Raw genomic sequence first — 20,258 nt, forward strand, 5'->3', positions numbered from 1 at the left:
CATAATTCAGCATCGGCTGGGGGGGGGGGTATGGGGTGATGATGGTGGTTGGGGAGAGGGGGGTAGTAAGCCGGGGAAGGCGAGGGTTCACCTCTGACTAATGAAGCCCTACCCTGGGTTAAACAACACTATAGATTGTTTTTCCATTTACTGAACTGGAGGCTAAACGTTCAGTGACAAGTACTTGAGTAAAAATGGAGAAGTGAAAATCAAGGAATGATGAATCAAATAAAACAGGAGAATATATTTTATGTATAAAAAAGGTTTGGAAAGGCTCAACACCTACCTCAAAGGTTTTACACGTCCAATTTTTGCAATCACAATATAGATTTTTTTCCCCCCTCAAATTCTTATATTCCCATGATAAGCAGCTCCTTCTCTTTTTTTCATTTGTCAGAAAATAAGAGATGAATGCCAAAATGGCCCCTAATAAATCCACAGAGGAGCATCCGAGGAGACGTGTTGCAGCTCTGCAGGGCCTTAGAGCTTTAGGCAAAATTACCAATCCAGTTTGGCTCCTATCGAAGCGCGCGTTCTCACACTATCCACAGATGTTTGTCCTTGGATACCTCCGCTTGATGCTGCTACTAAATGCCCATGTCTCCATAGAGGACCACTCACACATGCTAAACCAGAGTAGGGGGAGGGAAAAAAAGGGAGGGGTAGTTAGAGGGGGAAAAAGATAGGAATAAGAATGAGAAATCCAGTCTTTTCAAATGTTCTTCTATGCTTTTGTTTAAAGAATAATAAAAGTGCCCCTCCAGTGTTTCCACTCACTTTACTTTGTTCGTCTCCCTCCCTCTCAGTATGTTTTGTCCGCTCGATTTGTCAGCACCTTGTCCAGCTGAAAAGACTGTGACACTGCGGTCATTAGCGCATTTCTTTCCTTATGTAGCTCCGCGTTCCATCTCTGTGCCCTCGCGCTTTCATGCAGCTAAGGCTGCAGGGTTCTTTCTACACGCTTTCCAATAATCCTTCAATTTTTATGTGAGAAGTTGATGATTAGAGTCCAGGGAAGGTGTAAAGGGGGGTGCCAGTGCAGAGGCAGCTCCGTAAGAGGGCTCGTTCACTGGAGAGAGATCGCTCTCTCTCTGCTTCGTTCTCCTTCGTTCTCTCCTGCTTTCGAGCGTGCTCTCTCACTCCCTGGAATGAGAGAAAAAAGAGAGAGCGTTTCTCCCCCCTCTCTGTGACGTTGGTTTGATCAGAGAAGTATCCGTATAGCGCTGCAGTGCCCTGAGATCAGTGCAGAGTTGGAGCTCTCAGCTTTGTCAGCGGCACAGCTGTCCGGCTCGAGCTGGTGGATGAGCGCTGAGGCTAGGGAAAAGTGGCTCCCCATGGCAACATCTTTCCTCGCTCCCTCCTTTCTTTCCTTTTTATTTTTTAACCTTTCTGGCCCCGGGTTAGTCCTCCTTCCCGCCACTGTGCATTGATGTTTTTTGTTATGCTCAGTGGTGCAGTAGCAGGCACCCGGGACGCAGGCTTACAAGCCTGCTCTTCTTTTTGTCCTTCAACGAAAACGTGATTGTACTGCTGACGCATCACACTCCAAGCAGTGCATTGGTTTTAGTACGTTAGCTCATCCGTGTCCGCCCCCCCCTCTCACTCTCTCTCTCTCTCTCTCTCTCTCTCTCTCTTTCTCTTATCCTCCCTTCCAAGATTAAAATATCTCCCCTGTCATGCAGTGGGAGCTAAGATGGTCCCTGTTCAAAGAGAATAGGGCTCACCATTTTAAACCATTTCCTCTACAAAGAGAGCTGCTAAGCAATTCTTTTTTAAAGCATGGCTCTGTAATCACTCTCTTAACTTAGGCATGTTGGCTTTCACCCAGAGTTAGCCAGCAGGTGAAAGGTACTTTAAAGAGGTGCTTGCAGAAAGGTTGCATCTCATGCTTGTAACAGCAGATGTCATGGAATTGAACAGCAGTGCTAAACAGCACGGCACCCTGGGCAATCGATGGCTGGCATTTTGATACGCCACTGTGTATGTGTGACAGTGAGAGTGTGATTGTGAATGTCTTTGTGATTGACACCCATAGATTGTGGTAATGCCTGGATACCTAGTAGGACACATTGTGCCATTTGTGACCTGGTTGCATAAAGTGTCATGTGTCTGGGGACATTATTTAAATACATATATACATGTGACCCACAGGCTAACCCTCTAGTGAATTATGACCTGTGTGTGCTAGAGTGTGTAATGTATATTTTTTGTGTCTGTGGACTACACACCTCTGAGTGTCAGACTGTGGATGGCCATTGGCAGGCCTCCAACATCATTTGGGCCATTCAACTCTCTCGCTATGACGCTGACCCAGAACACCATGCGTGTAGTGGGGACACCCAGCCCCCACCCCTTCAAACCCCAGGCCTTCTGGAATTATCTTATGCTGGCGGAGAGGGCCCAGCTTGCCAGCTCAACCTGCCTCAGGCTGAGAGACGCAGGGAGAGGTCTGCTCTGTATCGACACCAGCGACCCAGTTTGGCGGGTTGGGCCTTGTCAGTAAGTGGGCAAGCGAGGGCAGGATGACCGCCTCGGGGTTTGCCAGTCTATCTGGGATATAGGGTCTGCTGCATGTAGGTCAGCCTGCTTCCCTCGTCCAATTCACTGGAGAAAACCAATACCATCCCAGCGATATCTGCACTTGCTGTACTGTGAGAGCAGTGCATGTAGTCTTTCAGAGCGTATGTATAGAAGTTGGGAAAAGGTGGCAAACTTTTAAAGATATAATTTATTGAAAATGTGGCATTCAGCTACATTTAACCTCCAATTTAAAAATAAATAAAGCTGCACAGAAAAGTATGACCTGATTTCATTGGTTGATATCCATAAATCCGGGAGTGCCCTAGACACTTTTGAATGTAACACATACATGCAGTTTAAGCTGCAAAAAATATAGCACTTGTTTTGTTTGTTGTGAAACTGGATGGATGGATGGATAGATAGATAGATCTCAAGCTCTCAAATCAATCAGCCTAAGGCAGGTGGACACGGTGTCATTTCGGCTAACACTTGTGACCTTGAGTGGGGAGTTTCAATTCCATTTCAATTTCCAGGAATTAATTCTAAAAGAGCTTACAGCCGCCACAGTAACTTGAGCTCTCTGTCTGCTATCATTCGCATCATATTGTCCAACTGTGAACGGCTGTTAGAAAACACATGTAACAAGATTTAGAGGTTTATGTATCATTTCACTGTGCTGTCATCTTATCTTTCCCCGTTTCATCCTCTCTCATCACTTCATATCTGTTCTAGTTTCCTTTTTTTTTCTCTATGGCCTCTGTTTACTAACAACAATCCCCCCACTCTATTTTAACTGAATGTGATATAATATTTGAGGGCCAGTGGATGGTTAATGATATTAGTCTTGGTTGTTTTTTCTGTGATTGATTGGCTGAGCTCAAGACAATCCAGTCCGAAGGGATGGAGAGAGTGTCATCCCTCCTGCCTCCTGCTCCAGCACTCATGTAATGGCTATTGTTTGCAAACTAATGACCTTCATTAAACCTCACTATGTCTATTATAAACAGGGGTGCTCCGATTGATCGGCTACCGATCACTATCGGCCGATAATCACGTTGGGATGTTTGATCGTCGGTCTCTAAAAAGGCAGATCTCAAAAAAACGATCTCAAGCTGATGACGCTGCCATGAGAGGTTTGGTACGACATGCAGCGGCACAGTCTCAGTCTCTGTCCGGCGCGGGTGAAATAATTATAATGCTGAAGGTGAGGCACTCAGGACCGCAGGATTGCTTGTAATAAAGATTTCAATGCAAAAGAAAAGGCAGTAGATCTGACTATTTCTGTCAATGGTAAGTTTGTGATAATGTAAGAAAAGTAGTTTAAATGTTTTGCCACTTGCTTGAGCAACTTAATATATAAATCTAGAAGTAAATGCAAAAGTAAAAAGCATTGAATAATAAATATAAGCAACACATTGTGTTTAAACATGTTTGTGAAAGATTGTATTACTCTACTGTGTAAAAAAAAAAAAGAATTGCAATGCTGAAAAAGCATTTTCAGTCACAATGTTTGGATTTGAAATCAAAATAATGGATAAATGTTGTGTTTGTGGTAAACAGCCACGGATCAGTAGTAGACTCCTGTGTGAAAGCACAGTCCGTGCTGCTTCCCCTCTCACAAGAGTCAACTAAGAGGGGAATTCCCCCCATTTTCAAAAATGAAATTCAGGCCCTGAATAAATCTCTAAATCCTGATTGGAGTATCACTATAAATAGTTATAAATGATAAAAAGAAGGCTTTAAAAGATCGGTATCGGTGATCGGTATCGGCAGATACTGCTTTCTGTGATCGGCGATCGGTGATCGGCCTCAAAAATCCTGATCGTAGCACCCCTAATTATAATGTTCCAGCCCAGATTAAAAGCTTATGCAGTTATTTTAAAGGGATAGTTCACACAAAAATGAAAAGTCTAATCATTTACTCACTCTTGTTGCTCCAAACCTATGTGACTTCATTCCAAAGAGTACAAAAGGATCAATTTTGAACTGTGCTGATTGAAATTACAAGGTTGACTGAAGCATTCAAACTTCAAAAAAAGAGGCAATAGCACCACAAAAAATAGTCCATATGACTTGAGCTATAAATCTTCTGGAAAACATGCAACAGCATTGTGAGAAACACCTAGCTCGTTTGCACTTTATGAGAGAAGTAGAAATTTTAATGTGTGAACGATCATTGTTTTTATTATTATCTTTTTTTTAATGATTCAATTTATTCTTTTCACAAAACCAGTTTGAATGCTTTGTTCATGAATCTTTGATCCAGTTCTCAAGTTCAGCTCACTGACCTAATCCAGTTGCAGCGGTTAAGTCTTAGAAGCAGTAGGCAGGCGTTGACCAGTCACCCTATTTTTAATGAATATTCATCACTTTTCCCCTAGCAATTTTCTTGGGAAATTTCATCCGTCACAAATAACAGCGTTGTTCCACCACGCGCTGTGAGCGATCACTTTCACTGTTTGAGTTTCAGAATAGCATCTTGTTTAGCTCCATACTTATCTTAACTGACAGCTGACGCACTTCTGTGGGAATGTGGAAGGTGCCACATGTCAAAATGACTGACTCACTTCTTTTAATGAGATATACAGAGCTGAGTTCAATTTTTTGTTCTCTGGTGGTTCTGGAGGCCTGATATAGAGTATTCATTAGCAGAGGAAGATGAGAACCCTGAGTCCTTTTTTAATGTACACACTGAAATGGAGCGTTCACTGAAGGGTAAAAAATGTCATTATTGAGTGTTTTTCCTCAAAATACAATATGTGGCGTAGATAAAGAACATTTAAGGGCACTTTCACACTAGACTGAATGATTGATGGATGGGAATGAATAAAATAAGTTTTGAAGACTGGACTGGAAATTAAGCAGGAATACAGCAAATTGAATTTCCGAAAGTGCAGTTGGACTCACCTCATTGGGTCCAATTGCAGCAAATTGTCATTGGATAACATATTAGCTACTTCTGAATGCAACAAAAATGAACATTTTCTTAACTTTTTATTGCATGGTGAAGTCACCTTCACAAACGCATCCTCTTTTTCTCTCTCTCTCTACACCCTTCCATCCTCAATTCAGTGGGTTTGCAGCAGAAAACCGTAGTGTGTGGGCACACTTAGGTAGCCATGCTTTTAATTTTTTTAAAGTCTTAACCCATTTAGAGTGAACATATGCTACAGAACCATAACAGCCATGCAAATGTGTGATTAAAGTAACTGTTGATTTGTACCATAGTTTGGTTGTACAAACAGAATGGCAAAGTTCAGTACTGAGCCTTTTCAGGAATATTTTAAAAGGTCATTTACATTAATTCTTGAACAGGGCAGGGCTTAGCAGCATTGTGATTGGCCAGCCTTGCTTAGCATTTTAGAACACTCAGTGCTCATTTCCACTGAGCTGTCATGCCACCCAGCATCTGTAAAAGCCTCTTTCTGAGTCTATGTGGGAATAAATGGCCATGTTTTACTGAAGGGCTTTAAAGCTCTGACTAAACAGCTAGAGGATGGAGTAAGCGCTTCTTTCTGCCTCTGAAATCTCACAATCAGGCAATCCCATCCATCTCCTCTCAATTTGAATTCCATCGTGCAAATAAGTCCCACCCAGTCAGACTTCAGCCCTAGAAACACCCAACTGAGATTGGTGTTCTTGTTGCAATATTACTTAAATTTACATTTCGGAGCTCAGCAGTAAGATTTTTTTTTAATGTGTTGTATTGTATTATATGATGATATTTTATATTGCATAATATTTAGTATTTAGACAGCATATGTGTGTGTACTGTAAACATGTTTGTGCATATATATGTATGCATATATGTTTGTTTTATTTTTTTGTATGTGAAGTTTAATATGGTTATATTTGTTAAACAATCTTTAGTTACACTAAGTATTCACTTACAAAGTGTTGTTTGTTTTAATCACACCTGCTGAAGAAAAAAAAGTGGTATGCAGTACAATACCTTTACTGATAATACATTTAATTTCATCATTTTTAAACCGATTCTAACAGCCTCATCTGTGCTAGCCAGCTAGATAATGTTACCTTGGTGACAAGTTTAAGTGAGCAGATTTCACAACAGCAGTGTTCAATACAGAAAAATTCAGTCAGGTAACCAAATGGTAAGTTTGCAAGGAAAAGCAGAATTGAGTCACAGTACATCCTTGGCTTGATTGGGCATAGGACAAATTTGCCAGTTTGTTGGTTACAAAAGTTTATTGCTTTTGCATTTAATTGCCTTTGAAGCACCGGTATCTGATCAAGTTGATCAAATCAGTCCTGTGTGCTCAGTCAATAGAATTATCAATTCCAAATCTCACCTTTTATGCCAAATGTCAAATATTATCCTCACCTTATCATGCACAATACCTACAGATTGTGGCAAGTAAACCTTCACTCTCGTCCAAAAAAATGCTCATGCAAGGTCACCAAAAGGCCATCTCGGCGGCATCGTCAGTCAGATATATCAACCTTATCTGACCAACCTCATCAATATCATCACTGCTGCTAGAAGCTCAGAGGCTCTGAGGAACGAGATTTTGGTGTAATATTTCACAGGGGCTTTATATTGGGGTACATAATGGAGCCTAATATATTCCAATGGCACCATTAAGCTGTAGAGCTACAGGAAGATTGAGGTCTGTTAGATTTAAACGAACAATATGCCCACAGCCTTTTCTAGACTTGAAGGAGAAAGAGAAAGCTGCACAGGCCTACAGGTAGAGGTAATAAGAGTCTGGCAATCTAATGCATAGGAAATTAAATCCATCAGAAAAGGCAAATCAAGGTGAGTTTTTACAGTGTTGGGAAATATGGATACTCCATAGAAAGATTCACTCTGCCATGCTAGCTTTTGTACTTGTATCCTGCAGTCAAAGTTTCCTTCACACTTAGTGACGCCCCTCATAATAGCATCTGAATTTCTGATGTATAGACCTCTGTCTGCCTAGAATGTAAAGCATAAATTACATTTTTGACACAGTCTCGAGTTTTCTGTCACTCAAGGTGTCTAATTTTATGTGCACTGGTACAGAAATATGCTAATGTCAGGTTTAGCTGATGTCTGTTCAATACGGTTTGTACACGCAGCTCTGTGTTGTAGCACAGCTGCACCGTCGCTAAAGTTGGGGGCCAGTGGGTTGTGGAGAAAGCTAAAGGGGTCCTGGGGAATATGATGGAAAGCTCTAGAATAAATCCCCTTAAACTGTGGGTTGTGACCTTTCTTAGATGTGTTTTGTGTTGCGGTGCAGTATGGAATTTCCCTGAGGTGACTGCATGCTGTATGCAGGGAACACATTCAAAGCCCAGCTCAATAAAACAGCAGCCACTCCTCACTCTGGCTAGAGTTGAGCCGTGTTCTCAAAACCTTCCAACAATGAGGACACAGACAGTGGGCGATTGATGACATGGTGTGAAGGGGAAAAAAATACTACTGATGCCCCTTCTGTTTTTAATTTGAAGCCCTGGTAATGCAAGCAGATATGTTATAGACCTTTTTCTCAAAATCCCTTTTTCTGATATACATGCCTAGTGCTTGTGCTTGTTTTTTTTTTTTTTTTTTTTTTTTACCAGACAAACCAGACATACAGTTTTAAAAATACAAACTTGGGCTGATCTTTGCTAACCAGTGGGAAAGAACTGAATAATAATTTTGCGAAATAATGTGGAAAAAAAAGGTATTATCTGAGTTGCCTGTGACTACAGATGGAATTCTAATTTTACAAATATGTCAGGGGAAAGGCCAAGCGTGCTCATATAGTTTTGTTCCCAAATTATTCCTTTTTGTGTGTGAGGGTGTGTATACCTAATATATTATTTAATGTTCTGTAACAGTTTTGACCTATTAAATTTTGAAAATGATGGCAAAAATGGCTACATTTACTTTTTATCCTCAGAAACTGATAAAAAAATACAAATAATAATAATAATTTAATACAGGCATCAGTATCAGTAAAAAGATGCCCTTAAACAAATATTTAAAATATACCGTCTTTGTGTTGTTTCTACTGTACATTCATTTGGAGATTCAATGTGAAAACATATTTCTGATTACAAATTTTTATGTTAGATGGATTAATCTTGATATTGCAGAAAACTGTGATTAATTAGTTATCGATTGACAGCATATGTGTGTGTTTAGTCAAATGTTTTTGGAGTGCAGTGATATCAATGATAATAAGTTGAATAGTAGTTGTTCACTACTCATGTGTGGTTTCCGCATAATAAAGTGCCGTAAGAGGAGCTTGTTTTAAAATTGAGATGATCTCGCTGAGAGCCAGAGCAGTGTCCTTCATGCACCAGCCCTGAGTGGCATGCTGTTTTTATGTAGTTTTTTTTAAATAAATCCCCTCTTCTTTGACTATATAGGGACATAGGCTTCACTCATCTTGACAGCTACAGAGTAACATGGTTTTAAATATTATATGATGAAGCGTATGAGCCCCTGGCCCACGCTCAGACACGTGTACTGTCATACAACATCATGTTTGTCTAAAGAGATTCCTACTACAGGAAATTCCTGCAGAATTTGTTGATGCCATCTCTAGTCTCAATTTTCGTAGGATAAAGTGAGTTAAAATGTGTTTAATGTAGGAAACTATGCACAGTTTGACAGGTAGCCATATGTTTTGAAAGTCCCTATAATGATATAGCTGCCTGTCGTTGAGTAGTGTACACAAGAAGTGGTGATATTTTATTTTATCTATACATTATATATATATATATATGATCAACTGGGCCAGCTTAACTAATAGCTCTCTTCTAACAATAATTATTAATAGAAATTAATATATTTAATATTATATGAATAGTATAATATGAATATTTAATACATACAAATATTTGATGTAATACATCAAATGTATTTTGATTTAGCACACCTCTTACTGCTTGTTTTGCATTTTTGCCACCCATTTTTTTTTCAGTTGAATTTCGCTGTGCCATATGCAGGTCATCCCAACTTAAATCTTTCTCTCTGGTAAAAGCCTTGTCTTAAGGCAGTGTGTGTTCACTTTCTTCAGCCTTCCACTGAGAAACTGACAGAACATCAGACAGGAAAAGAAAGCACTGAAATGGGGGAAGAAAAGGATGAGGGGTGTAAGTGAGGGAGTAAAAGAGTAAACTCCACTCATCCCCAAAGCTGCTGACGACAGGGCCTGCATCACTTTGAATCTCTCTCACTTGCACACACACTTATTCTCTCTCTCTCATACATCGCACAAGCGTAGCTCCATGCCCCCCAGCTGAAAGGTTTATATAAGACCCTTTTTGGATCTGAGAGAGAATAGCATGAAACTAGAGCATATTTCCTCACTATCTTACCAGTGGCAGGTATAAAGATGCAGATAATGCCACAGTGAGCAATTATGAGGTATCAATTTAACAAATCTTCGGTATATGCGGAGAATACAGGTGATGTTTGCAACTTTTTTTTTTTGTACAAATACTTACTCTTATCCAAGCTCTAATATGCAGAGTAGCTAGAGGTAAGCCATTTGTAAGTTAGCCACATCCTCTCATTTTCTTAATTTAAAAAAATAGCCATAGACAAACTGATAAAAAAAAGAATAAATAACACCCACGTTTTACCTGTCAAGCCTGCCTGAGGGCTGAATGCTTATGATAGTTATCAGGCCGCCTTCTTTTATTGTAAATTTTGAATAATATGTCTTTGTGTAGTTGTCAGAAACCAGGGAGTCTTGTAATTATTACATGTCTAAAAGCATCTTCAGATGCTATCTGGTAGTTTGAGATAATTTAGACTCGTCTTTTGTTAATTGAAGGGTTAGTTTTGCATTTTATATTTAGGCCAGAAAGTTTGCAAGAACCACAAACCCAGAGGTGAATGCTGGATCAGTGTGTTGCAAGTGCGTGAACATCTTGTTCTACATAGTTAAAATTCATTCATGAAAAGGAATTCAAGGACATTTTGCTAGGTGACGTTGGTTGTCTTTCTGGCTAAAGCTGCTGTTCAGCCTAATTAGATGTAGATATTTATATTACACTTTTAAAAAAATATATACTTCTGTCAGTAACGTTTAAAAAAAAAAACATTTACATGCACTTTAAATGTTTGATTTGAATTGGACTAAAATAGTAATTAGCCTTTAAAAAAAAAATAATTCAAACGCTTTAGTTAGATTGAAATCATACCAGTCCAGTTTTCACAAATTTGGCCTTACAAACCCAAGATAATGGGTATACAAATGGCCTCGGTGTCGTATGCATGATCTGAAAGACAGAGGTGGCGCTTGACATGTTTTTATCCTTCAAATATTCATTTTCACCTTGTCTTGTAAAGTTGCAGTCACATTATCAAAGTTTTGGTGAAATGTTGCAAGCAAAATCAAGGATCCATTTGTTGAAGCACCACTCACAAAGTAACTTTCTAACCTAGCAGCTGTCCATTGGTCAATATAGCAAATTCACTGTGAAGTCTACATGGGGAAATCTTTCACCCTGTAGTTAAATTCCCAATTGTGTGCATTTCTGTTCAAACAAAACCCATGGAAACTCACTAAACAACTGTAAATATGACAGTATCTTCAGTCTGAACAGATCAAAGATGACTGTAGCCCGACTACACAAAAACCCACTGTAGCTCAATTCACATAGTTATTCACTTCTTTATATAGGCTGTACGTTTTGATTTCAGTCCTCATGGTTATTGTGCTATGTGATTGGTCACAAAAGCAGCTGTGAAAGCAGCATGTGGTATATGAAGTGAACAACAAAAGGTTGCTCATGTCTTCAGCACACATCAGTGACCCACGATTGCATAAACCTTAATAACACTGGCACCATGTTACATAACGGCAACCACTCAGTGCTGCTTCTGCTTACCAATAAGCACACAACTCTCAAAGCTGCTGGCATAAATGCTGACGGGGCCTTCACTTCATGGCTGATTTTTTTAGATGTCTGCTCAGACCCAAGTTTGCTGCAGACTTCTTACTCGACCCCTACTCACTCGTTTTCCCTCTCATCCTCCATCTGATTCGCACTTCCCTTCCCGTGTGGCCCATGCACGTTTCTTAGAAGTGTAATTCTGACTCAATCTCGGTTAAGCCCTGTTTTCTACTGGATAACGGATCGTATGGCTGTGTAACTGACTCCCGTTCCTTCAGCTCCTTCAGGCACTTCATTGTATCTCAGTATTGGATCTCTGTCTCTCTCTCCTCTCTCCTGCCCTTCTTTGACTTTATCTGCTCCTCATTCCCTGATTTGAGAGTCAGAATGTGTCTATGTTCAGGCAGACTGCCTCTTTCTGGCTGATTAGCAGCATCTGTGCGTCCCGCAGTCTTAAGGGGGGGCAAAAGAGAGGGGATTTAAGCGAAAAAGTGAACCGTTTCTCCTTCATTACTCTTTCTGCTACCTCTTTCTCATTATGAAGCTGTTTGGGTGCACAGCCTTGGGTTTGACAAGAAGTCAATCGTTTAGACCGTATCGAGGTTCAGGATTTTTTTTTTTTTGCTGCCTGAACTTGTAATTGAGTGACAGATTGTCCTTGGGACTTTGTGGCAGTTGTCACAATTTTTTTCCCCCCATTTCCAATTGTATTCAACTGTATGTGCCCTCAGTACTTTAGGTCTGCCTCCAGAAGGAAACACTAAAACTAAGGCCAGAAACATACTCCGGTGTTCAATTGTCATGTGTAGCGTTATTTGTATTGTGTTTTTGGCTTAAAGGAGATGATGTGGCATTTTCTTATTTATGGTTCAAGCAAAGACCTCAGGTGAACTTCGGTCAAGTGTACATAAAGAGCACGCAGGTTAAGAGACAGTCACACTGTAATTGCATTTGTACACTGCATCCCAGGCATATTTGATTAGAGAGTAAAGATGAGACTGTGAAACTGTCGGTCTTCTTTTATGGTCTCTCACTCCAGACACCATTCACAGCTCTGCAGTACTATGTATTGAATAAACTGACATTTGAAGTGTTACACAACATCTCTTAAGAGCTTGTTGTCCTTTAGGAGTCAATACCGATTCAATGGTAATGACCAGCCTATGCTGGGTTATTTAGACTGTGACTTTGGATGTAAAACTAATTTATTATGATATATTCTTCTCTCAGTTGCTGTGGTTCTACACCATCTCCTCTTTTTGACACTATACTTGCTCTTGGAAATGCAAAAAATGAGTTGTTGTAAAAATGGAGAGCAAATTCCCTGAATATATCACAGGGCCAAAGGCCATTCCGAGACAAATGGAAATTCACTGGAATATTCCAGCTCATTCATTTGTTCAATTGCTTTGTACGAGATATATGTGCTTCAGTTTCTGGTTTTGAGTCGGACCCTTTACTCCTGGGAAGATGGTTTCATGTAGCTTAATTTTTTTTCCTTTTTTTATATTTTATTTGTCCTCTTTGACACTTTCATAGAAAGTGGATGTTAGACACAACGAGGGGGTGAAACAAAAGTAATATCAGCAGGAAATAACATGAAACGGACTTGAACTTCTGTCATCCACATGAGCACAACAGCTCAATTCGTTTGAACGTGGGGACAAACCTTCTGACTTCATTTCATTTTAAATCCTAGTGTACTCTTTTCAGTTTATACATTCTTATGTGCCATGTTTGTTTCTGTGGCAGGTCTTTTCCGCTTATCATGCCATGCCTCAGGGGTTCGACTCCAGCTTAATGAAAGACACTGATAAATGACATGCGATTCTCAACCCCCTGCCCCCCTCCTCCTATTCCTTGTTTTCTGTTGTTCTGTCCCATTCTCGTTCGGTTGTCAGAGGGGGACGGGCAGAAATGGCCATTTGAGTGACACTGGTTGGCACATCATTCTGAGTGTTGGTGGGAAAGAGGGCTCTAGATAAATGGTGATGCTCTTCCCATGATTGCCTGCCGCTTCCCGTCACCCCTCCCTCTGACGCACTCGGGAAAAGCCAAATAACAGCTGTGCTCAATGAGAAATATCAGCCTGATGTTAAAGGGTTAGTTCACCCAAAAATTTAAATTAGCCCATAAATTACTCACCCTCAAGTCATCCTAGGTGTATATGACTTTCTTCTTTCAGACGAATCCAGTCTGAGTTATATTAAAAATTGTCTTTGATCTTTCAAGCTCTATCGTTGTACTCAGCGGGTGTTGCAGTGCTTCGGTTCAAATGACGTGAAATAAAAAGCACCCTTCCACAAAAAAAAGTGTCTCACACGGCTCCGGGGGGTGAACAAAGGCCTCCTGTAGCGAATCGATGCGTTTTTGTAAGAAAAATATCCATATTCAAAACGTAATAATAACTTGAATCTAGCTTGCGCCAACAGTTATACTCAGAAGCAGTTCCGGGGGAATGACGTATGGGGTCAGTGTTGCGCATGCGCCGGTGCGTCTCGTGAAAACCAACGTTAACCCTTTAAGGATACATTCTTTTTTTTTTTTTTACACTTCGCTCCTTTTTATGTGTTTGTTTTGCTGATTTTATAGTCTACATTATCACAGTTAATAGGCATGCTTGAAAACAATCCACCTCATAGCACTTCATGACTTTCTAATGCACAGCTACATGGTAAATGAAGTGTAAAGCTATGTGGTCTGAATGTCTTCTAACTTTTACAACATGGCACTCATCACTCTTTCTGAGAACCTAAAGGCCATGAGAGCTGCCATTGTCTGTCTTTTTACTTAACTGGACTGCCTTGACAGGAATTGACTTTAAATGTGTTTCATCATGATTTTTATGTTTATGTGTGTCTCTGTGATAGATGAGTGTGTATGCATGTATTGATGTGATGTGAATGAGCTAAATGTATTCAGTGTGGCATGACAGATTTTGGACGACTCCCCAAAACTGTTATTCTGCTATCCTGACCCTTAAATGCTCATATATAGACGCAACGTGACAGCAGACTGTCATTTTTATGACCTACCTACTGTACCAGTGAATAGTTTGAGATCGGTAAGATTTTTAATCTTTTTGAAATTACCCTCTTATGATCACTGAGGCTGCATTTATGTGGTCAAAAATGTAGTAAAAACAATATTATATAATTCTGTTTAAAATAACGTTGTTCTGTTTTAATATTTTAAAATGTAATTTATTCTTCAAAGATGATTTTTAGCCTTCAGTGTCACATGCAAAATCTTTCTAATATGCTGATTTGGTGCTCAAGAATCATTTTTAAAAATATATATATTTTTTAAAAACTTTATAAATAGCTTTAATATCACCTTTAATCATTTTAATGTGTTCTTGCTGAAAGTATTGATTTAAAAAAATATATATTTTTTTAAATATTGGATGATAAATTATACTTACATTTCTTTGTAGTGCAGTGGACCTTTGCTAATTAAACCACCCTAGTCGAAAACCTCCACAAATACACGTCTATATATTTCTGATCCATCATCTCTGGATAGGAAATAATGACATATATTAGCAATATTACAGATGTAGCTCAATACACATTGATCAGGGCGCAAGGGCAGCCGTGAAAGAGATGGATTGCAGTTATTGCCGCCATTGATTTTAACAACCAGGATGTTAGAGTCCATTCAGAAGCTCACTCAATCGTTCCGGCTTCCGTTGGCATCCCTTCATCCAATCAGATGTCTCCATTCATGCTCTGTGACTTCTCATGCTCTTGTTCATTATCCTGAAGTGGTCCAACGAAAAATCATTTAAATATTTATATCGCTGCCCCTTTTAATGTTGTCTTTCACACCACAGATCGTTGTTTCTCTTTGAACACCTCAGCTTGAGCCGTAACCATAGATACGAATATGATTTGCACAAGTCACATGACTTCTCTCCAGCCAGTGGCGTTTACTGCTCAGCTCCTGATGAGAAAAGAGCAGTGCACATACCCCTGAGGAGAGAGATCAGGGGTATTGATTTCTCCACCTTCCCCTGCTGGTCTTTGTTATGTGCCGTGTGGAGATTGACCGGCTGAAGAGAGGATATGAAAGAAACATTTTTATGATGTGTGACCTCATGTGTCTCCCAGCTGGACGTTAGGGATTTCAGGCTCAACTCGAAGGTTCTTCTGAATTTCCTGAAGAGAACTTTAAGAGACACTGTAGTCTAAAGGTAATTTGACCCCAGAGGAACCACACCAGGTTGTGAAGGCGCCTCAGATGTTCCTACTGTTTTCTTTGTGGTGAGACCGAATGGCAGAGCTTGTGTCGTAGGGGTCCTTTCAGGATTGATTGCAGCATAAAGCCATGTAGGTCATTTAGAGGGGACCACCGCAGCTCCACTAGTCTCATTGACTAAATATTGACCTGTTCCCACAGAGGACATGGGAGGCATTAGAATGAAAGGCTTCATATGCCTTTAAACGTCCAAGCAAATGCACACAATGCACATGTTCAAAAAACACACTGATTTGCGTGCACATGCAGGCATATAAATGCTCTTACAAGAGTAAGTGCCGCCACTCACACAATTTCAAACTTGCACCATTCGCTAAGTGGTTGCATGAGTGTGTCAAAGGATTTGTGTGTGTAGTATTAAAGCTGTTTAATGCAAACTGTTCAAAATGCAGCCGCACTGACAGACTTTTAAATGGACACCATTTGGGAGATGCTTTAACAACGCCGCCAACATCTGCACTCAAACTGGTATGATTTCCATATCTTTCGCCAGAGTTGCCAGTGATTCGCTACTTGTTTTCACCCCTCAGGAGGATGTTTAGTGTTAAAAAGCATTAAGTAATACAGAGAAGCTTTTTGCTTCATTCTGCTTTTTTCTCTGCGGTAACTTGCGTGGTGAACAACAAAATCAGCCCATCATGTCTCACCTCCTACTTTCATCTGGTCTTCCAGGTCATTTAGTAGCTTGACATAGTGATACATAATATTTCATTACATTTGTTGACTTCCTCATTTTGTTTCTTGACTTTATTTGCATGAAGTTATGGACAGGGGCCTTGTACTGATTTTCCTAATAATGAGGAGACAGTAGCATGAAAGCGCTGTGTTAGTGCATCTGGTCCACCGTTCAAACAACAAGCCCTGTGTTTAAAGATTCTGTTTCAATGGGAATGACAACAGCATTGATGCTTATGTTTTGAAGGCCAGTTTATTACAAACTCACACACTGACCCATGCACACACTACTATCCCTTCTATGTCAGGAGCTTGAGATGTGAATCGATCAAATGTACAGAGATCACCTTTGTTGACATCACACAGCTGTGTGTTCTGTTGAGTACGAAACTAGCAGTTAGCCAAGAGGTAACAGTCTTATCTTTTTGTAACTGATTTTGAAAAGTTAAGACCAATCTAGAAAAATCACATGACTAACTTTTTAAGACTAGTCTAAGTAGTTTATGCAACCAGCCCATGGTGTCTGCTATCTCTTGCCCCTCCCCCTTTTTTGTAAGCAAAAAAAAAAGTTTTTTTGGAGCTTGAGAAATATTTATTTAATTTATGCATTTCAATTATTTTGGATTACACTTTTATTATTATTGTTGTTGTAATTTACCCACACTTTCTTTCATTCAAGTTAAACTGACCCTTAACCTTTGGACTTCTATTAACTCTCTTGATTTCTTCCACTGTATGCATGTTTTTCTCTTGCAGCTGTCTCACTTCATTGACTGTCCTGCTAAAACACTCCTGCTTTTATTTAGTGCAGTGCTGGACCTTTTGGGTCAGCACTAAATCCAAGAATGGTAGTCTCTCACACATCCACTCAAACACACACACAATGTATTACAACACTACTCCCTCTTCAACTTCAGCCCTCCAACTGTTACGTGACTCTGAGTTTGAACCTATAGCAATAATCAAACATTTTTTGCCAGTTTTCTGCCAGTCTAATGGGCGGAAATGCCTATAGGGTGCTCTTACTGATGTATTAATTCTGCTTTCCCTTTTCAGAGAGGTTTAACAGAGCTCTCTCTCTCTCTCATTTTCAATCAATGGACTCTCACACATTGGACTTGGATTGAGCCATTTATTTAAGCCATGTTTAAAGAAGAACATTCTTCTTGTTTAATCTTTGCTGCTGTAGTATTACTCTGTTTGACCACTGTTTTTTGAGAGTGCTTTCTTTTGATTAAAAGGCCCATTAACTCTATATTTTGCATCCAAAATAGATAATCTACCATTAGTGATTCGATCCATCATTTATTTGGTAGGGGCTGATCCATTTTATGGATTCACCCTGAAACCTCTGGGGCTTTGACTGTTGTACCAGAGGTTTTAGTCTTAGTTAACCAATGTCTGTGTGCCCCTTTTTTGTACAGTGTGTGTTTCAGTAAACATTAAAGAACAGAAATGAAGTGTATGGAACAAACAAATTCAGCTGCAAAAGATAAAATGAAGACTTGTAGACTTGTGTGAAACCCTGTAAATTTATTCTGGACAAGGATACGGGTGTATAAGTGGTAAATGTAGGGTTGGTCTATAATTAGTTTTATATAAAAACAATAGAAGTCTGTTATGATCTTATTTAGATAATTAATAAATATGTGGGTTTTGTGTGGGTCCAGGTGCTGTCAGACGCAGTATCTTGGAGCATCTCAAGCACTTTATATTGCAAACTGTACCATGGGGGCCATCTGGTGTATCTGCTTCCTGTTCTGGCTGACTGTCCTTCATGTTATGCATTTACCTCACAGATGGCACCACATGGTGCCATAATTTGACATGGTTTCTATGGTTACATAAGGTTAAGTACCACCTCTGAACTTTCACATGTTTCTCATGTTCCTCAGAGCCTGAGGTCTCAAGCTTGAGTTAAACCTGTCTTGCTACATCTACGTTTGCTTTTTACTGTGTTTGTGATCTGTAATTATAAAAGTCACTCGCCCAAACACACAGATTTGTCCTCATAATGGCAGTCTTTGCATAGTGGACCCTCGCAGCAGAGCTGTCAACAAACGTAATAACAGCGTTAACATAACACGCAGCTGGAACTTCAGACGATCCTGCCACCGATGAGGCAAAACGGGAAAGCTTTCACTGTGAACAAAATACACTGGTATTATATGAAGGTCATATATTTTATGTATTCGGTGTAATGAAATGTGTTTATGCGGTTTAAGGTTCAAAAATCACTCTACAGCGAGAATAAAGTTACGCCGCCTTTCTTTGCGTGAACATCTGGGCAGCGTTATGCAAATCTTCCCACATAGTGAGGTAGATATGTGGGGTCGTGTTAGAACGAGCCGTTTTAGGGGGGCGTGGCAGAGTCTTAACTTTGATAAAGAATATCTCTTTGGTTTTGTTCGAAGAAGGAGAGTCCGGCGGGCTTGCGGCAACCACATGTGACGACCCCGGGCTGGACTCCGCTTCGTCCACGGTGAAAGCCGATCCGGCGATCCACAGCACGAAGTTGATGTATTTCCTCAGCGACCAGCACGGATCAGCTCCAGGCATGACGAAGCAGATATCGTCCCCTTTTGGAAGGCCAACCAAAGTAGTTTTGCTTTCACAACGAAACACAGCGCCTTCACGACATGGCGGCGGCGGCAACACCAATTCTACAGCGAGAATAAAGTTACGCCGCCTTTCTTTGCGTGAACATCTGGGCAGCGTTATGCAAATCTTCCCACATCGTGACGTAGACGTGGGGGCGTGTTAGAACGAGCCGTTTTAGGTAGGCGTGGTTGACACTTCACTTTTGTAAAGAATATCTCTTTGGATTTGAGACTTTAGTCTTTGCAACTTTACAGATCTACTTTATGCACCAAGAGCTTGTAACACTCCAAAGAGAAAGGAAAAATTGAAATCGCATCATATGACCCCTTTAATGAAATAAGCAAATTAATAAATAAAAACTTTAAGGGAGTATTGTAAAAATCTACACAGCCAAAATGACCATAGTTGCCTAAGAAACCGTCATTAGTGTGTATTAATATATTTTCTTCACGTTTGTCTCTCTGTACCAAATCTTATTGATTCTTGGCTTGACTGTCGAAAATGTCTGTCCAGATTGCAGCTTTTTTCATTGGGTGTAAGATATCTAATTTGGCCCTTTTAAATTATCCATAATTTAGACAATATAGATGAAAGGAGAGCAAGAGTGATCATGAATTTTAATTTTACTTTTTGAGTTGAAATAGATGGCAGTTTTAATGGTGGTGGAGAGTTTCTTGCATCCGTTATCATCAGCTGAAAGTAGCAATGGGAAAAAAGGTTGATTGAGTAGGATCTCTGTGTGGGTGGGTGGGTGAGATGGTCCTCACTGCAGAACACAAGATCCAGGGGGCGAGGTTGGATCCAGATCCAACTCCTCCCACCTTCCATATCCCTAAACCTACCCGTCTCCACCCCCTGATCCCTAAACCTACCCATCTCCACCCCCTGGATGGATCTTGTGTACTGCAGTGAGGGGCTACTGGGGTGGGTGGGTGTGTGTTTGTGATGGGCCGACGGGCATGTGTTTTCCGAGCTCATAATGGGTCCCATGTTTGAGAGATTGTGTTCAGACAGCCTGACTGTGACACTGATGCATGTGCCCTGAAGCTTAATCGATACAAATGCACACAGATACACACATTCTCCACCTCTCACCCCACGAGTTTGTGATGTGTTATCCAAACTACTGCACACCTGGGGCCCGTTTCAATAAGGAGGTTCAACCAACTCTGAGTTAAAACTTGAATTCTGAGTTGACTTACCCTGAGATGGGAAACTCTGAGTTTTCGGTTTCAGAACAGCTGAATTGTGTTAGTTCAGTCGACTCGGAGTAGGTTGACTCTGAGTTTAGCGCATGCACCATGACTATGAGAAGTCATGATCAATGGAGCTCCGAAATTATGATTCACCATGGCAACAGCACC

At 40.3% G+C, this 20,258-nt stretch overlaps 2 protein-coding genes across 2 annotated transcripts in view; one reads left to right on the forward strand and one right to left on the reverse strand.

Annotated features, from left to right (window-relative positions):
* The window catches only part of lrrc4.1 (leucine rich repeat containing 4.1), a 5,369-nt gene extending 3,869 nt beyond the window's left edge, over positions 1–1,500 (reverse strand). The window contains exons 1-2 of the mRNA XM_016500236.1: positions 778–1,500; positions 30–626 (exon numbers count right to left, since the gene is read on the reverse strand). The gene's annotated coding sequence lies outside the window, so the exon portion shown is untranslated. The remainder of the gene's footprint in view (positions 1–29; positions 627–777) is intronic.
* The window catches only part of snd1 (staphylococcal nuclease and tudor domain containing 1), a 187,280-nt gene that overhangs the window by 90,743 nt on the left and 76,279 nt on the right, over positions 1–20,258 (forward strand). The window lies entirely within an intron of this gene.

This window comes from Sinocyclocheilus anshuiensis, unplaced genomic scaffold, assembly GCF_001515605.1.
Source record: "Sinocyclocheilus anshuiensis isolate Anshui unplaced genomic scaffold, SAMN03320099.WGS_v1.1 scaffold346, whole genome shotgun sequence".
Classification (NCBI taxonomy): Eukaryota; Metazoa; Chordata; class Actinopteri; order Cypriniformes; family Cyprinidae; genus Sinocyclocheilus; species Sinocyclocheilus anshuiensis.